This window comes from Scyliorhinus canicula, chromosome 11 (assembly GCF_902713615.1).
Source record: "Scyliorhinus canicula chromosome 11, sScyCan1.1, whole genome shotgun sequence".
Lineage (NCBI taxonomy): Eukaryota > Metazoa > Chordata > Chondrichthyes > Carcharhiniformes > Scyliorhinidae > Scyliorhinus > Scyliorhinus canicula.
The window spans coordinates 117,142,082-117,162,042 of record NC_052156.1 but is presented as its reverse complement, the minus strand read 5'-3'; the positions used below and the strand labels follow the sequence as shown (position 1 = coordinate 117,162,042).

At 51.6% G+C, this 19,961-nt stretch overlaps 1 protein-coding gene across 2 annotated transcripts in view; it reads left to right on the top strand.

Moving 5' to 3' along the window:
• The first annotated feature begins 16,085 nt into the window (after positions 1-16,085).
• The window catches only part of bpgm (2,3-bisphosphoglycerate mutase), a 56,369-nt gene continuing 52,493 nt past the window's right edge, over positions 16,086-19,961 (top strand). Inside the window, exon 1 of one of the 2 annotated variants that reach the window (XM_038811181.1) lies at positions 16,086-16,196. The gene's annotated coding sequence lies outside the window, so the exon portion shown is untranslated. The remainder of the gene's footprint in view (positions 16,197-19,961) is intronic. The other variant, XM_038811177.1, reaches the window with a different exon arrangement.

Genomic DNA, 19,961 nt, shown 5'->3' with positions numbered 1-19,961 from the left:
CACTCATGCAGCACTATGAAGGCAGAGGGCATGAGCTGTGTGGAAGTTCAAGGCCATTGGTTATGGAGGTCAGGCGGCCAGGGATTAGTTTCTGGGAGGCTGGCTGTTCCAGTTGGAAGGCATGTTTAATCCACAGCCCATGCGAGCCGAGGGAATGAGGGTGCCCTCCAAGGATGAAGCTGACATTCTAATTACAGTCTTCACATGAATCAGGTGTGTTTTGTCTGCCCAAGGGGAGACCAGTTGCCTGATCAGTTCCCAGACCCTTCCTTGTTGAGTCAGTTGTGGCAATTAAGTCAGCATTGCAATGCATGAGTGCGCGACTGATTGGCACCCACTTTTTAATCCTAAGGCTCATACTTATATCAACAGAACAGAGTTGTGGCCCCAAATGCAAGGCGCAATGGAGAAGTCTCTCATCACTCACCCCATTCAAGTGATGACATGGGGCATCAGCTAGGTCCGCTATGAGGTTTTGAATGCAAGGCCATTGAATGCACTTAATTACTCGAACACCTCAGGCTTCCCGGGGGGGGGGGGGGGGGGGGGGGGGGGGGTTGGTTAGGGGCCGCTGAGACTCTCAAGGGTCGAAGAACTTTATTCAGGTAGAGTTAAGAGGGATAACTGGGGGGAAGTGGCTATTGTGTGATAGAGTGAGGCTGAGTGCCGAGGCGCTCACATAGGGGGAAGAACATGGGTGGATGTCCCAGATGCTGAGAGGGCTAAGGGTCAGGGAACTGTCAGCAATCCTCATTGCTCACTTTCATGTTCTCTTCCTTTCAGTTTATGATTCTGGAGGATCATGGAGCCAGCTGAGTTGACAATTCTATTGATTGCGATTGACCAGCAGCAGCAACATGGACGTGCGACTGCACGCAGCCAGGAACAGCAACCTGTAGAGGAGATGGCGGCTGAGTCTTTGGCTCTCACGGGAGCAGGGCCACAGATGGTGGAGCCTTGAAGGAGACACACATGGCCAACCCAATTCCAACGTAAAATTTCCTACCTCCAAGTGTCTAAGCTTCAGTTGCGGAGAAGACTGTGTCTGTCCCAGGGGATGATGGGCCTCCTGGGACAGGTGATGCACGAGTTGTCACCACATGGACTGGGTGTTCACCCAGTGCTTGTGGTCCTTAAAGCTACTGCCACACTGAACCTCTATGTCAGTAGCTCATTTCAAGACAGCACGAGTGGCCAATGACTAAGCAATGTGCAGCATACAAGTGTGTGCCCGTTTCCTGGGGAGCGTCCATGATAGTTACATTGCGCAGCACTTGCAGATCGCAACTGTTTTTGAGGGACAGAGCGGCTGGAGGGATGGCTCCTCAGAGACAAAGTGTACCCCCTCAGAAGGTGGCTGGTGATGCCATTGCTGAGGTTCTAAACACCTGCTATAACGAGGTTCATGTTCCAACACACATGTTGGTTGAGCAGGTGATTGGGCTGCTTAAGATGCAATACTGGCGTCTGGACCGGTCCAATACAATCCCCGGAGGGTGTCATGCATCATTGTGGTCTGCCACGCTCGTCACAAGCTGATACTGCTGTGGGACAGCAGCTGAGAGCAGCTTGACCAGGAGGAGATGAAGGAGCGCAACATCTCCTCTGATGAGGAATAGGTCGAGGAGGGCAATGAGGGTCAACAGAGGGAGGAAGAGAAGGAAGACCTTAGGCGATGGCAAGCGTCCACATGGAGCGAAGATCTAGGGATGCCCTCGTAGAATCTCGGTTCGGGGATAACCATGTCTCGGGAATGAATAGCTCTCCCACCATGGTATCTGGCATCAACTGACGCATCTGGTGCCTGCGGGAGGTCCTCATGATGGTTCCTACATTCATGTGCAGGAGAATGATGATGATGACTAAAGCCACATGCTGCAGGAGAATGATGATGACTTGTATTGAGAACAGAATGATGTTTGTCTCATCCTCAGTGAAATGTCTGGCTCCTGTCTGACAGAGAGCTGAATGCGTTCTGTCAATGACTGGGCTTGTATTGAGGTTCAGAGACGCTGGATGACAAATCTCAGCAACTGGTGTTTTTCTCCACCTATGTACGAGGTAGGCATGTTCTCAATACTTTATCAGCCCTTTACATCCTCATCACTGGACAAGAGCAGCAGACATGAGAGGCATCAGTCTTTGGGGAATGGGTGGGGTACCTTTCATGGATGGGGGATTTGGTGATTGGGGGGGGGGGGGCAGAGTTGGGAGGTGCCCGTACCAGCAGCAGCACATATTTACTGTGTCCTCATTGTGGGCAGGCAAGACACCCAGGATTCGGAGGGTGTTCTTGCAGAGGAAACAGTGCGCTGGCCCAATTTTGTTACATTATTATTGAGCAGCAAAAATGGAAAAGGTACGGCAGTGGTGGGAGGAGGAGGCGTCACAGTCGTTAAGGATGGAGGGTGTGGTGATATGCATCACTGTAAATGCACAAGGGGTTATGTGAATACACTACGACTAAGTAAACACTAGAGGGAGCACCTGAGACATCATGACTTGCAGACATACAGCTAATGAGCACATAGAATAGGACATGACCAATGGGCAGTCAAGACACTCAGAGGTGACACGACCACAAGGGGGCATTACCCAACCCATATATAAGGACAGGGCACACATGCTCTGTCTCTTTCCACAGGCGACGCTTAGAGAGTAGGACAGGGGCAGATCAGAAGCATCACACGCACCACGTGGCTTAGAGCAGACTGGTTAGTTAGACTGAGTTACTATAGCAAGATTGCAGTAAGAAGTCTTACAACACCAGGTTAAAGTCCAACAGGTTTGTTTCAAACACGAGCTTTCGGAGCACAGCTCCTTCCTCAGGTGAATGGAGAGGTATGTTCCAGAAACATTTATATAGACAAAGTCAGAGATGCCAGACAATGCTTGGAATGCGAGCATTTGCAGGTAATCAAATCATTACAGATCCAGAGATAGAGGGTGATCCCAGGTTAAAGAGGTGTGAAGTGTCTCAAGCCAGGACAGTTGGTAGGATTTTGCAAGTCCAGGCCAGATGGTGGGGGGTGAATGTAATGCGACATGAATCCAAGATCCCGGTTGAGGCCGCACTCTTGTGTGCGGAACTTAGCTATAAGTTTTTGCTCGGCAATTCTGCGTTGTCGCGTGTCCTGAAGACCGCCTTGGAGAACGCTTACCCGGAGATCAGAGGCTGAATGCCCTTGACTGCTGAAGTGTTCCCCGACTGGAAGGGAACATTCCTGCCTGGTGATTGTCGCACGATGCCCGTTCATTCGTTGACGCAGTGTCTGCATGGTCTCGCCAATGTACCACGCTTCGGGACATCCTTTCCTGCAGCGTATGAGGTAGACTACATTGAGGCACAAGTTTGAACAAGACTTCCTCATCGCCCAGGACCTTCAACCGACGTTATACAACAGATACATCGATGACATTTTTTTCCTTTGGACCCACAGTGAAGAATCATTGAGAACTGTGCTAATGGTTCAATAAATCACGTTGAACTTACTTCAATGTCTGGAGTATCTTTTGGTCAAAGTTGCAGCCTGTGTTATCCCAGAGTACATAACACAACAGAGGAAGCCCCCTTTGTGGGGGGGTGTTCAGGACTTTAGCAACAGCCTCTCTCCTGTTTTCGCCAGACAGGTTTACAACGAATCAATGGTGATGGCATCCCTTTGGAACCAGCCTAGGGCAGCGCGGTAGCACAAGTGGATATCACTGTGGCTTCACAGCGCCAGGTTCCCAGGTTCAATTTCCGGCTTGGGTCACTGTCTGTGCGGAGTCTGCACGTTCTCCCTGTGTCTGCGTGGGTTTCCTCCGGATGCTCCGATTTCCTCCCAGAGTCCAAAAACGTGCAGGTTAGGTGAATTGGCCATGATAAATTGCCCTTAGTGAACAAAACGGTTAGGAGGGGTTATTGGGTTACGGGGATAGGGTGGAAGTGAGTGCTTAAATGGGTCGGTGCAGACTCGATGGGCCGAACGGCCTCCTTCTGCACTGTATGTTCTATGTTCTAGGCGACACTTGAAGTGGCCCCGATATGTGGGAATCATAGATTTGCAACAGCGAGGATGGATGTCAGACAAGGCCGAGATTAGCTTAACTACCCTCTGAAAAATGCCTTGGGGAGGAATGTTGGGAGGGACTGGAACACAATCAAAAACCTTGGGAGAATGTTCATCTTTATGGTCTGCATTCTCTCTGCCAAGGACAACGGGGGGGGGGGGGGGTGGCTTCCCACCTCTTTAGATCCCCACTCACCCCCTCTGTCAAAATGGCCAAGTTCCACTTGTGCATTATAGCCCAATCACCAGGCCACCTGAATCCCCAAATACCTAAACCTTCTTTTGGCCAACTTGAACGGCGGAGCTCCCAAATTAGCACTTCTTCCTTGGTCATTCAACGGGAATATCTCAATCTTTAGCACATTGAGTTAATGGTTAATTGAGTTAGCCTGAAAAGGTGTTGAACTTCCCTAACAGGCCCATTATCTTCTCCATGCACGCCAATGGATCTGAGACATATAGCAACAGGTAATCTGTGCTCCCTGTGCTCCCTACTTCCTCTATCAATACCCTTCCAATCCTTTGATGCCCGCAATGCAATAGCCAGAGGCTCAGTAGCCAACACAAGCAACAGCTTTGTTCCCGTGCAGCCGGAAATATCCCAAGCTCATCGCATTCATCCTTACACTCGCCATGAGGGCAGCATACAGCAATTTCACCCAAGAGGTGAACATGGGCCCAAACCCAAACCACCCATGATCTCAAGCAAGTACCTCCATTTAAAAGCCTTCTCCATTGAGATGATAACTTCTGGAACCTTTCCCCAGATTTAGTCATCACCATGTTCAACAGCCACCTGTTACTTGACAATTGTCACCCCTTGACAAAACCCTCATCCTCAGAAATCACCTCCAGTGACCTCGTCAACACCTTGGCCAACACCTTCACATCGGTATTCAGCGGGGAAATGGGCCTAAATGACCCACACTCCACTGGGCCCTTATCCTTTTTTTGGAATCAAAGAGATCGATGCCTGTGCCTGTCACACCCCCGTGCCAACGAATCATCGTACATTCCCAGGAAATGTGGTGTCAATACCGCCGTGAATTATTTATAAAATTCTATGGGAAAGCAATCCTGCCCTGATGCCTTCCCCGGTTGCACAGCCCAATGGTCTCCACTATCTCCTCCAATCCAAATGGTACCTCAAACTCTCTCCCTTACCCCTCTCCACCTCTGGGAACTCCAACCCATTGCCACGTTCTCCCCTTGGGACCCGCACCTACACAACCCCCTGTAAAATGCTCAAGTGCCTTGATATTTTTTTCCGGATTTGTCACCAACCTTCCCCCCTATCCCTCACCTGCGCTATCTCCCATGTAGCCACCTGACATCTCAACTGATGGGCTAGCAGGCCTTTTCCCCATATTCATAGAACAATCACCTTGAATGACGGAGCTGGCCCGCCACCTTCCCTGTCAACATCAGATCAAACTCCACCTGCAGCCTCTTTTGCTCCGCCAATAACTCTCGAGTTGGTGCCACTGAGTACCGTCGGTCCACTTGCCTTCACCAACCTCTGTCTCTCTGTCCTCTTACCCTTGTCCCTGTGAGCCTTTTAAGATATGGACCACTGCCTTCAACGTTTCCCAAAATGGGGAGGGTGAGACTTCCTGGTTTTGGTTAAACTCCGTATGTTCCTCTATCGCCGAGGACACCTTCTTGAAGAACTTCTTGTCTTGGGGCTCGACCTATCCATTCTGGGATCTAAAACACAATCAAAATCTCCCCCCATAATCAATTGGTGTGAGTCTAAGTCCTGAATGGCCACCACCCCTTCTTAACGAATTCCATATTATCCCAATTAGGCACATAAATATCAACTAACCTGATAGGCGCCCCACCAAGACCCCGCTTACCATCACTTACTACCCTCTTGAATCCTGCACCTCATTAGCCAACACAAATAGCACCTACTTACTGAACAAAATCGCGACCTCTCTAACCCCGAGTGGAATGACTTCCCAACTCATCCCACCCTTAACCTCATCTGGTCCTTCATCCTCAAGCGCGTCTCCTTCAGGAAAACCACATCTGCATTCAAACTTTTCAAATGGACAAATACCCGGGATCGTTTAACCGGACCATTCAGCCGCCACATGTTCCACGTCACTATCCTCACCGGGGATCTCTGAACCCGTCTCTATTAAGGTCCCACCATTACTCCTCCGCCCAACCATGCATCCCAGTCTTACAAGAAACCCCCACTACCTCCGGGCTCATCTATCATTCGGGCCCACCCAAAATGGCCTTCCTCTCCATGCCACCCTACACCCTACCACAAAGCCAGCTGTGTCACCATCTCCCTCTCACCTGACCCCATACCTCCTGTCTCTCTGCCTCCCCTCCGCCTTGAGCCTCCCATCCAACCCACCCTCCCCCTACCTCTCCATTCCTTTTCTAAAATAAATAAGTACCCGATTATTTATTTTTTTCCAATTAAGGGGCAATATAGTGTGGCCAATCGACCTACTGTGCACATCGTTGGGTTGTGGGGGCGAAACCCACGCAGACACGGGGAGAATGTGCAAACTCCACACGGACAGTGACCCAGGGCCTGGATTCGAACCCGGGTCCCCAGCGCCGTAGGCAGCAATGCTAACCACTGTGCCACCATGCTGCCCTACCTCTCCATTCCTACCTAACTGCTCCACTGCCCATCTCTGGCTCCCCGCTGCAGCGCCCACCATATACGAGCATCCCCCTTCCATTCACGAGCATCCTTGCTAGCATGGCAGCTCCCACCTGGAGGTCTACACAAAGGACCCCACCCAAGTCACCCTTCCACCCACTTCCTTCCCAATCTTCGCCTTTTGGATAGTTCCTGCCCAGGCGTTCCCCCCCACCTCCCACTTCCCTGCTGGAGCTCCCTCACTCCTCATCTTCAGCTGCAGAAGAGAAAACCCAGGACTCAGAACCACCCCCTTCGACCATACCAGAGTCAAACATGTGCAGCAATAATATTTTCAAACATTCACGTTACGAACGTATCGACATCAAGCAATTCCCACCCAACAGGCAGCACATGGCACAGTGGTTGGCACTGTTGCCTGCAGCGCTGAGGACCTGGGTGTGGTGAATCACAATCCTGGTAATTCACACTGTGTTATATTGTATGTGTTGTGTCTTTGTAAGCTCGGTATACGAGCAGTTGCGCGGCTCTGCCCATAGGGGGAGATGAGGAGTTTGTACTGGGCTCCACCCTTGGCTCCGCCCATGATTCCGCCCATGGCTCCTCCCACTGACTGGAAGTATAAAGGTCTGCAGTTGTGAGCCTGCTGCCAGTTCATCTCGTCGCAGGCAGGCTCAGTTGTAAGACTATTAAAACCACTGTTCACTTCCAACCACGTGTCTTGTGAATTGATAGTCACATCAATTTAATAGTCTTAGGAAACTTGAAGAAAATGACTATGGAATCAGCCCTCAAACCTGATCGACTAGAACTCGACCCGCAGGCTGCAGAGGCGAAAGAAATCTTTCAACACTGGCTCAGATGTTTCAAGGCCTACCTGGCTGAATCAAGCACATCAGAAACTACAGAGGAGCAGAAACCCAGCCTACTGCACGCAAGGGTGAGCCACCGTATCTCTACTCAACTTAACAGTATTACCTCGTATACGGAGACCCTAGCCATGCTAGATCAAATGTACGTGAGGCCCATCAACAAGGTCTACGCGCGCCACATTTTTACGACCCGCCGCCAGCGCCCCGTGGAGTCGTTGGATGAATTCCTGTGGGATTTAAAAGCTTTAGCTCGGGACACTAATTACCAAGCTGTATCAGCCGAACAGCATATGGAGCTCGCTGTCAAAGGTGCGTACGTGGCAGGGCTCAGGTCAACCTATGTGCGCCAGCGGTTGCTTGAAAAAGAACCCAGAACTTGGAGGACACTGTAGAATTGGCTACTACCATGGAGGTCTCGTTCCGCAGCCTCACCTCGTTCCCCGCGGACCAAGCGACCCCATCCTGGGCCCCCGACCAGCGACTGCCCCAGGCCTGCGCTGCGCGGCCACCCACCCACTACGCAGCCCCAGTGTGCCATTTTTGCGGCCAGCCCCAGCACCCACGGCAGTACTGCCCGGCCCACAACGCGACCTGCAGCAGCTGCGGTTGCAAAGGACATTATGCCCGGGTTTGCCTGGCGAAGAAATCCCCCTCTCCAAACTCTCCCGCAGCCCAGAGTACTCGTTTCCAAAACGCACAGGCCCGCAGGCGCCGAAATGCTGCGGCCTGTACTCCGACTCCGCCCCCACCAACACATGTGACTCATGGGGGCCGCCATCTTGGCAACTCCTGCACCATGCGGCCGGCCACGTGCGACTCATGGGGGCCGCCATCTTGGGCGCCATCTTCCTCGCCACCCACCACGTGCGATTCACGGGGGGGCCATCTTGGGATCCATCCTCTTCAAACTCTGAAACTCACCTCGAAGACTACGAACTCAGAGGACAGTCATCACGGGGTCACTCCAGCACAGCTGATCGAGCCACCGACTACCCGCAACTCAGCGCGGTCACGTTGGACCAGTCGCGTCCGAAATATCTCTGCAACTCAATGATGACCGTTAAAATCAATGGGTACAGGACACCGTGCCTCTTTGACTCCGGGAGCACCGAGAGCTTCGTACACCCAGATCTGGTAAGACGCTGTTCGCTCCCTAGCTTCCCTGCACGGCAAACTATCTCCCTCGCTTCGGGCTCTCACTCTGTTCACCTCCAAGGGCGCACAGTCGAGACCCTAACGATCCAGGGCACTAGCTACTCGAACTTCCGGCTATATGTACTCCCCGAACTCTGCGCCCCACTCTTACTGGGACTTGACTTCCAGTGCAACCTTAAAAGCCTCACACTCAGCTTCGGCAGACCCTCGACCCCACTCACTATCTGCAGCCTCGCTACGCTAAAATTCGACCCCCCTCCACTCGTTGCCAATCTCACGCCGGACTGCAAACCCGTAGCCATTCACAACAGGCGATACAGCCTGCTGGACAAGGTGTTTATCAGAACCAAGGTCCATAGGCTTCTACGTGAGGAGATCATAGAGGCCAGTAATAGCCCCTGGAGAGCTCAGGTGGTGGTCGTCAAGACCGGGGAAAAATTCTGAATGGTAGTGGACTATAGCCAAACCATTAATTGGTTCACGCTCGACGCGTACCCCCTCCCCAGGATTGCAGACATGGTGAATCAGATTGCCCATTATCGCGTCTTCTCCACGGTGGATCTGAAGTCTGCATACCACCAGCTCCCAATCCGCCCAGAGGACCGCTACTACATGGCGTTCGAGGCTGACGGCCGCCTCTTCCACTTCCTCTGGGTTCCCTTTGGCGTCACGAATGGGGTCTCGGTGTTCCAATGAGCAATGGACCGAATGGTGGACCAGTACGGGCTGCGGGCCACATTTCCGTACTTGGACAACGTCACCATCTGCGGCCATGATCAGCAGGACCACGACGCTAACCTCCAACGATTTCTCCAGACTGCCCAGAAACTCAACCTCACGTATAACACGGAGAAATGCGTTTTCCACACGACCAGGCTAGCCATCCTTGGCTATGTCGTGGAAAACGGAGTCCTGGGCCCCGACCCGGACCGTATGCGCCCCCTCTTAGAACTCCCTCTCCCTCATTGTCCCAGGGCCCTCAAAAGGTGCCTGGAGTTTTTCTCATATTATGCCCAGTGGGTCCCTCAGTATGCGGACAAAGCCCGCCCACTATTTAAGGCCACACTCTTTCCTCTATCAGATGAGGCTCGCCAGGCCTTCACCTGCATCAAGGAGGACATCGCCAAAGCGGCAATGCGGGCGGTGGATGAATCCGTCCCCTTCCAGGTGGAGAGCGACGCCTCAGAAGTCGCTCTCGCAGCCACACTAAATCAGGCAGGGAGACCAGTCGCTTTTTTATCCCAAACCCTCCCTGCTTCGGAACTTCAACACTCCTCAGTCGAAAAGGAAGCACACGCCACCGTGGAAGCTATACGTCACTGGAGACACTACCTCGCAGGTAGGAGGTTCACCCTCATCACCGACCAAAGATCGGTTGCCTTTATGTTTGACAACTCACAAAGGGGCAAAATTAAAAAGGATAAGATCCTACGGTGGAGGATCGAACTCTCCACCTACAAGTACGATATCAAGTACGACCCGGGAAGCTCAACGAGCCCCCAGATACCCTGTCCCGCGGCGCTAGATGACCACCTGAAAGCTATCCACAATGACCTCTGCCACCCGGGGGTCACCCGGCTCACCCACTACGTCAAAGCCCGAAATCTGCCTTTCTCCGCCGAGGAGGTAAAAGCAATCACCAGGGATTGCCCGATCTGTGTGGAGTGCAAACCACACTTCTATAGACCAGACAGGGCCCACCTGGTAAAGGCCTCCCGGCCCTTTGAAGACCTGAGCATCAATTTCAAAGGGCCACTCCTCTCGACCAATCAGAACGTGTACTTCCTGAACATCATCGACGAGTTCTCCCGCTTCCCCTTTGCTATCCCATGCCCCGATATGACCTCCCACACAGTCATTAGGGCCCTTCACAGCATCTTCACCCTGTTTGGTTTCCCCAGCTATGTACACAGCGACAGGAGTTTGTCCTTTTTGAGCGATGAGCTGCGTCAGTACCTGCTCGACAAGGGCATTGCCTCGAGCAGGACTACCAGCTACAACCCCAGGGGGAACGGGCAGGTGGAGAGGGAGAATGCGATGGTCTGGAAGACCGTCCTACTGACCCTCCGGTCTAGAAAGCTCCAAGTCTCCCAGTGGCAGGAAGTCCTCCCAGACGCGCTCCACGCTATTAGGTCCCTTTTGTGCACAGCGACCAACCAGACCCCTCACGAGAGGCTCTTCATTTTTTCCAGGGGCACTACCATGGGGGTCTCACTTCCGGCATGGCTGAGGACGCCGGGCCCCGTCCTTCTGAGGAAACACGTCAGGGCGCACAAAACCGACCCCCTTGTTGAAAAGGTGCGCCTGCTCCACTCCAACCCCCAGTACGCATTCGCTTAGTTCCCTGACGGCCGTCAGGACACGGTTTCCCTCCAGAATCTGGCACCCGCCGGATCCAGCGCCCCCTCTACCCCCACAGAAGGACCTCTCACCTTACACCCCATGCTGCCGCCCCCTCGCGCTCCCGAGCCCACGAGCTCGCTCCACCAGTTCCGTGCACCCGCGCCAGCCAGCCCCCAGCGCCCCCAGTCGAACCAGGAGAGTATGAAGCTCGGATACAACCCTCCCTGGAGTCCGTCATCGTACCCCAGCACACAACACGCATCCAGCCACCGCAAGAGGCTGCAACCCCGGTGCTCCGCAGATCACAGCGGACAATTCGACCACCGGACAGACTGACGTTGTAGGCCACCACCCCCGCCGGACTTGATTTTTTTGCAGGGGGTGAATGTAATATATGTGTATGATAACTTACACTGTCTTTGTAAAGCGCTGTGGCACTATCCTACCACTAGGGGGAGTAGCTCTGGGAGTACTCTGGAACTTGTACTTGGCTCCACCCTTGGCCCCGCCCACGACTCCTCCCCCTAGTGCCGCTGTATAAATACCCTTGTCCAGAGTCAGCCTGAGTTCACTACGAGTTCATCAACGGGTAACAGGCTGGCTCGGAAGTAAGTCGATTAAAGCCTAGATTCATATCGGAAACACGTGTCTGGTGAATTGATGGTTCCATCAGATCCCCAGGTAGCGGAATTTGTGTTGGACTTGTTTAAACGGCAGCCCCTTTAGTGCTGCCCCCCCCCCCCCCAACTTGCGGGTGTACTGGGAATATTTCGCTTTTGCTCATGTTGCTTTTGTAGCCCGGGAAGGCTCCAAACTCTTTCAGGAGCACAATGATTCCATCCATGCTGCTCTGTGGGTCCGAAATGTAGAGGAGCAGGTCATCTGCATAGAGTGAGATTCTGTGCTCTCTGCCTCCCCTTCGGATCCGCCTCCAACTTTTTGCTGCCCTGAGCGCGATTGCTAGCAGTTCGATCGCTAGGGCGAACAGCAGCGGGGACAGTGGGCATCTTTGTCTGGTGCCCCTGTGCAGTTGGAAGTATTGGGAGTTGGTATTGTTGGTCCGTACGCTCGCCATGGGAGCGTTGTATAGGAGCTTTACCCAAGAGGTGAACCCTGTTCCAAGCCCGAACCGCTCCAGTTCCTCTATGAGGTATTTCCATTCGACTGTCGAAGGCCTTTTCTGCGTCCAGGGAGACGATCATCTCTTGTGTTCTCTCCCCGGAGGGGGTCGTTATCACGTTCAGCAGGCGCCTGTTGTTCGAGGTAAGCTGTCTACCTTTGACGAAGCCCGTCTGGTCCTCTGTGACCACCTCAGGTACACAGTCTTCTAGCCTTTTGGCTCGGATTTTGGCCAGTATTTTGGCGTCTGCGTTCAGCAATGAGATGGGTCTGAATGACCCACATTCCGTTGGGTCTTTGTCTTTCTTAGGTATCAGCGAGATTGAGGCCTGTGCTAGCGTGGGTGGCAGTGTGCCCCTGGCTAGCAAGTCTGTGAACATCTCCCGCAGGTGCGGGGCCAGCGCTGTCGCAAATGTTTTTGTAGAAGTCCATCGGGAATCCGTCCAATCCCGGCGCCTTCCCCGTCTGCATGGAGCTAATGCTGTCCATGATCTCTCCCAGTGCTAGTGGTGTTCCAGGCCCCGTTTTCTGCCCTCCCCACGGCTGGAATGTCCAGTCCATCAAGTTTTGATTTGTAAAAGTTCTTTTTTCTTCCTTTTCCCTCACTCACCCAGGGTAGAGAGAGAGAGGCTTCTGGTCCGGAGTCCCTTTGTTCCTGCCTCGTGGTGGTCACTGCCGGTTGGGGGGGGGGGGGGGTTGGGCGGTCCCACTGCTGTCCCCGCTGATCTGTCCGGGCCGCCGCTCGTCGCACCCCGCGCTCTCCCGGTGGGATGGGGGGGGGGGGGAGGGTTAGGTCACTGGTCGCTCCTCCGTGTCCTCCTTTCCACAGGCTGGGCCCCGCTTCATTCCGGGCCGCTGCTGCTCCGCTCCTGGCCTGCGCTCTGGTGCCGTTTGGGGGGGGGGGGGGGGGGAGGTGGACCTGCCGCCGCTGCCGCTGCCGCCGCTGGACCGCTCCGCCGCCGAGGATCCTCTGCCCATAATTTTGTTTGGGGGGGGGGGGGGGGTCCCCTTCCCTGCTCTTCCCGCTGTGGAGAAAAAGGCCCCGACCTCGTTACCCTGCGGGAGCCCCTTTCCGTACCCGGGGCCGCCATCATTAACTCCGCCCGAAACGAACAACTCATGGGGGCCGCCATCTTCAACCCAGCACACCATGTGCGACTCATGGGGGCCCGCCATCTTCAACACCGCCTGACACGTGCGACCGGTGGGTCCCGCCATCTTCGGACCACCTCGCTACCACCAACCACGCCGGCTACCCGCAGCTCGGCGCTGTCACTCTCGACCAGTCACGGCCCAAGCACCTCAAGAACTCCATGATGACCGTCCAGGTCAATGGGCACGAAACGCCCAGTCTGTCCGACTCCGGGAGCACGGAGAGCTTCATCCATCTGGACACGGTAAGGCGCTGCTCCCTCCAGATTTCCCCCGTGTCCCAATCTCCCTTACTTCCGGATCACATTCAGTGCAGATCCGGGGGTACTGTGTCATGAACCTCGCGATACAGGGTGCCGAGTATGCCAATTTTAAACTCTATGTCCTTCCCCATCTCTGCGCTCCTCTCTTATTAGGACTGGATTTTCAGTGCAACCTCAGAAGCCCGACCCTGAAGTTCGGCGGACCCCTACCCCCTCTCACTGTATGTAGCCTTGCGACCCTTAAGGTCGCCCCCCCCTCACTCTTCGCAAACCTCACCTCCAACTATAAACCCGTCGCCACCAGGAGCAGGCTGGAACAGTGCCCACGACAGGACTTTTATCAAGTCGGAGGTCCAGCGGCTCTTGAGGGAAGGGATCATCGAGGCCAGTAATAGCCCCTGAAGAGCCCAAGTGGTGGTCGACAGGACCGGGGAAAAGAACTGGATGGTTGTAGACTACAGCCAGACCATAAATCAGTACACGCAAGTCGATGCGTACCCCCTTCCCCGCATAGTTAACCATGGTTAATCAGATTGAACACTACCGGGTTTTCTCCACGGTAGATCTGAAATCCGCATACCACCAGCTTCCAATCTGCCCAGAAGACCGCCACTACACTGCCTTTGAGGCAGACGGCCACCTCTCCCACTTCCTCAGGGTCCCCTTCGGCGTCACCAATGGGGTCTCGGTCTTCCAAAGAACGATGGACCGAATGGTTGACCAGTACGGGCTGCGGGCCACATTCCCGTACTTGGATAATCTCACCATCTGCGGCCATGATCAGCAGGACCACGACGCTAACTTTCAGAAGTTCCTCCAAACCGCCCAATCCTTGAATCTCACCTACAAGGAGAAATGCTTTTTCCGCACAACTCGACTAGCGATCCTCGGCTATGTCGTGGAAAACTGAGTCCTAGGGCCCGACCCCGACCGCATGTGCCCCCCCCCCCTCAACTCACCCTTCCCCACTGCCCCAAGGCCCTAAAAAGATGCCTGGGGTTCTTCTCATATTATGTCCAGTGGGACCCCAACTATGCAGAAAGCCCACCCACTTATCAAAGCCACCATCTTTCCCCTGATGACTGAGGCCCGCCTGGCTTGAACCGCATCAAGGCAGACATTACCAAGGCCACGATGCACGCGGTGGACGAGTCCATCCCCTTCCAGGTGGAGAGCAATACGTCAGACGTCGCCCTGGCCGCTACCCTTAACCAGGCAGGCAGGCCCGTGGCCTTTTCCCGTACCCTCAATACCTCCGAGATTCGACACTCCTCTGCCGAAAAGGAAGCTCAAGCCATTGGGGAAGCTGTGCGGCATTGGAGGCACTATCTGGCCGGTAGGAGGTTCACCCTCGTCACCGACCAACAGTCGGTAGCCTTTATGTTCAACAACACACAGTGGGGCAAGATCAAGAATGATAAGATCTTGAGGTGGAAAATTGAACTCTCCACCTATAATTACGATATCGTGTATCATCCTGGGAAGCTCAATGAGCCCCTAGATGCCCTGTCCCGCAGCACATGCACCACCGTGCAAGATGACCAACTTCAGGCCATCCACAATGACCTCTGTCACCCAGGGGTCACCCGGCGTCTCCACTTCATCAAGGCCCACAACCTGCCCTACTCCACCGAGAAGGACAGGGTCATGACCAGGGACTGCCAGGCCTGCGCAGAGTGCAAGCCGCACTTCTATCGGCCAGACAAGGCCCACCTGGTGAAGGCTTCCCGCCCCTTTGAGCGCCTCAGCGTCGATTTCAAATGCCCCTCCCCTCCACTGACCGCAACGTGTACTTTCTCAACGTCATTGACGAGTACTCCCGTTTCCCCTTTGCTGTCCCATGTCCCGACATGACCACGGCCACTGTCATTAAGGCCCTGCACAGTATTTTCACCCTGTTCGGTTTCCCCACTTACGCCCACAGTGACCGGGGCTCCTCTTTTATGAGCAATGAGCTGTGTCAGTACCCGCTCGGTAAGGGCATTGCCTCGAGCAGGACTACCAGCTACAACCTCTGGGGAAACGGACAGGTGGAGAGGGAGAATGCGACGGTATGGAAGGCCGTCCTTCTGGCCCTACGGTCTAGAAGTCTCCCGGTTTCCCGCTGGCAGGAGGTCCTCCCCGACGCGCTCCACTCCATTCGGTCGCTCCTCTGCACAGCCACGAACGAGACCCCTCACGACCATCTATTTGTCTTCCCCAGGAAGTTAATCTCTGGGGTCTCGCTTCCATCCTGGCTGACAACACTGGGGCCTGTCCTCCTCCTGAAGCACGTGAGGAGCCATAAGTCCGACCCCTTGATGCTCAGTATTTGATTCAAACTGTTCCCCCCCCCCCCCTCCCTCACAGACACTGCCTGTCCGGCTCAGTATTTCCCCCAAATTCTGCTGGGCTGTCTCGCCTTTCCCCGCAATCGGGCTCCCTGGCCAATCAAGGAGGGACCCCCGTTTGTTACCCGCGCTTTGATTGGGCCTCCTGCGGCTCCCTGAAAGACCGGCGAGCTGTGATTGGTCAGCACCGGTTGATGGGCTACGGCGGGCCTGGTGGGAGCAGCCGAGGGAGGAGACCCAGGGCCGCTCACAAGGAAGGTGCCGGGGCGACGGAGGCGGTGAGTGGCGGCCTGGAGGCGGGACAGGGACAGGGAGAGGGTTCGGGGGAGTCTGTTAAGTCGGCGTCTCTCAGCTGTTGCCAGTGGGAAAGATCGGAACTGACCGCAAAGGGCGGGCTCTTTGTCGTTCTGTCAAACTGAGCTCCTGTCAGCTGCAAACCAAGATTGGACAGCAGCAGAGAATCTAACATCATATCCAATAACTTCCCCACGTACATCCCTTCCATAGTTACCAGAACCCTTCTTCTTCTGAATCACTAGAAAGTGGCTTGTAAGGCAGGGACTAATGCCACTGGATTATTGTTTAAGGAGATGGGGGAATGAGGGAACAGCAGCAAGTGGAGAATTGTGCCCGACCCTCTCCTCTTGTAATTTTTGTGCTTTTACAAACTTAAACAGTATTTGCAATTTTTCTGCCATTATTGTTTCTGCAGGCACAGTGCAGGGACATTTTTGATAACGTCTTACTGGTTTTCATTCAAATTAATGATCTGCTGTATTTTCATGTACTTTCTTCTGGGTTAAACAGTGCAGCCCCTAAAGAGGCAGAGCGATAGTAAAAGTGAGAAGTAAATGTTAATTTAAAGGTTTTTTTTACATTTTAAAAATTTGAAACAATTCACATATTGAGGAGAGGTTGAGTACTCGTTGGAATTTAGAAGGATGAGGGGGGATCTGATAGAAACATATAAAATTATGAAGGGAATAGATAGGATAGATGTGGACAGGTTGTTTCCACTGGCGGGTGAAAGCAGAACTAGGGGACATAGCCTCAAAATAAGGGGAAGTAGATTTAGAACTGAGTTTAGGAGGAACTTCTTCACCCAAAGGGTTGTGAATCTATGGAATTCCTTGCCCAGTGAAGCAGTGGAGGCTCCTTCATTGAATGTTTTTAAGATAAAGATAGTTTTTTGAAGAATAAAGGGATTAAGTGTTATGGTGTTCGGGCCAGAAAGTGGAGCTGAGTCCACAAACGATCAGACATGATCTCATTGAATGGTGGAGCAGGTTCGAAGGGCCTACTCCTGCTCCTAGTTCTTATGTTCTTATGAATGCTTAAATCTCCACCCTTATGAGTTCACTTCTTGGTCAAGAGAGTCAGTCAATAGTCATAATTGTGTAGTAGTACTTGCACTGTTAGTTACAAGACTTCACTTTTGCGATGAATTTACTTAATGTGAACATGCAACAACTTGGTGAAAGTCATTGAGACCCCTGGTCAACACTCTTCATAGACAGAAACTTATGGCTATTTGCAATTCTCTGCCGACCACATTTCCAAAATTTGCTGGCCGATTTGCACATTTATAATAATAATAATAATAATCTTTATTAGTGTCACAAGATGGCTTACATGAACACTGCAAATGAAATTACTGTGAAAATCTGCTAGTCGCCACACTGCAACGCTTGTTTGGGTACACTGAGGGAAAATTCAGAATGTCCAATTCACCTCGCAAGCATGTCTTTCGGGAATTGTGGGAGGAAACTGGATCACCCAGCGGAAATCCATGCAGACACGGGAAGAATGTGCAGACTCTGGACAGACAGTGACCCAAGCCAGGAATTGAACCTGGGTCCCTGGTGCTGTGAAGCAACAGTGCTAACCACTGTGCTACCGTGCCAATCATTATTAATGGTGTTTTCCCCAACAAAATATGCCTGTAGTATTGAGAAAAGTTGGGCATGAGAGGAGCAGAGTGAACACATTCCATTACCATTCCTAAATTTTTGTAATTCAGAAAGCATTTGTGTATGATGTAAAACTGGGAAAGGATTGAAACTGATCCTGAAATTGCAACAGTAGAGGTGTTGCGAAGCCACTTAGGAGCTGATCATAAAAACTGATTCTGGTGTGCCAAAGTCTGTACTGATCTTGGGCTGCACTGGGAATCACAGTTTATCAGTGACTACACAAGTAGTTTTGGAGAGGAGGAGGAGGCAGAAAATCATGAGTTTCTACTGGTCAGCAATTATTTTTTAAAAATTTCTGTTTTTTCCAATTTATGTTGGTAGGTTTACTTTGATCAAAACTTATACATGACTTCACATCTTTAAATGAAAGCACAGGATAAAACTTGATTGTAGCACAATAATGTGTGCACCATTGCTGGAAGGCTTGGATGCTAACAGAGTTCTATTGCATTGTAATTCAAGGGATTAAGATATAATTGCAACTCTACCTTTTTTAGTCAAAATGTTGACGTATCTTAAGGAGCTTCTTGTAATAAAAAATCGGAGCAGTGTTTACCTTGTAATGTGCATGTTACTACATTAAGATAGCTTCAAGTTAATACTCTAAATTGATCAATATTTCAATACTTTCATCCCTCAAAGTTGCCACCCAGGTTGATAGAGTTGTTAAGAAGGCATATGATCTGTTGACTTTCATTAACAGGGGGATTGAGTTTAAGAGCCTCAAGGTTTTGCTGCAGATTTATAAAATCCTGGTTAGACCACACTTGGAATATTGTGACCAGTTCTGGTCGCCTCATTATAGGAAAGATGTGGATGCTTTGGAGAGGGTGCAGAGGAGATTTACCAAGATATCTTATGAAGAAAGGTTGAGGGAGCTAGGGCTTTTCTCACTGGAGCGAAGAAGGAAGAGAGGTGACATGATAGAGGTGTACAAGGTGATGAGAGGCATGGATAAAGTGGATAGTCAGAGACTTTCCCCCAGGGTCCGTGACTGTCACGAGGGGACATAATTTTAAGGTGATTGGAAGGAGGTATAGGGGAGATGTCAAAGGTCGGTTCTTTACACAGAGTGGTGGGTGTGTGGAATGCACTGCCATCAGAGGTGGTGAAGTCCAAGTCATTAGGGACATTTAAGCGACTCTTTGACAGGCACAAGGACAACAGTAATTTGAAGGGGTGTAGGTTAGGTTAATCTTAGATTAGGTTAAATGGTCGGCACAGCATCGTGGGTCGAAGGGCCTGTAGTGTGCTGTAATGTTCTATGTTCTATTTTCATCCCAGTATTGTGAAATCTAGTTTAATGGCATTGGTGATCACTTTCATATTCATTATTACTTGTCTATCCATTGAATCTGAAATATTCGTTTGACTACTGGTAATTCAAAGTCTGGGCCCAGTGAAGTTTAAATGTGTTTTACTATTTTGAGGTTTATTCTATAATAAAATTATGTGAATTAAGCTGTAATGGTTAGAGGGAATGCTGTTTTATCTCAAATGACAAAAACCACAAACAAATATACCCACACGCAATTTCACAGTTCAAATTACAGTGCTTGAATGATTCAAGATTGTTGTATTTCGAGAGTACTTTGAATGTAGAAAATACATGCCAAAGGCATAATTTAGATTTTAAAAATCTATACCCACATGAATCTGTTATCTGTGTCAATGCATTGAAAAGTAATGGTGTAAAATAAAATTAATCTAAGAAAATCTCCCTCAAGTTCCACCAGTATTGATTATACTTGTTTCAAAAATGTATTTTTTTAATAAGATGTCTGACAAAATAGCACGGTTCTAATAGTTTGTCCTTTGTCACTTGCGCTTTTATTATATATTTCTTTAAAAAACAATTGTTTTTAGAATACCCAATTCATTTTTTCCAATTAAGGGGCAATTTAGTATGGCCAATCCACCTACTCTGCACATCTTTGGGTTGTGGGGGCAAACTTATACGCCGAGAAGCTCCCAAAGACTCTTAGGATCCGCATGACCTCCCCCATCCCCTCTAGCGGGTACGAAATATACAATAGCAGGTCGTCTGCATAAAGCGAAACCCAATGCATG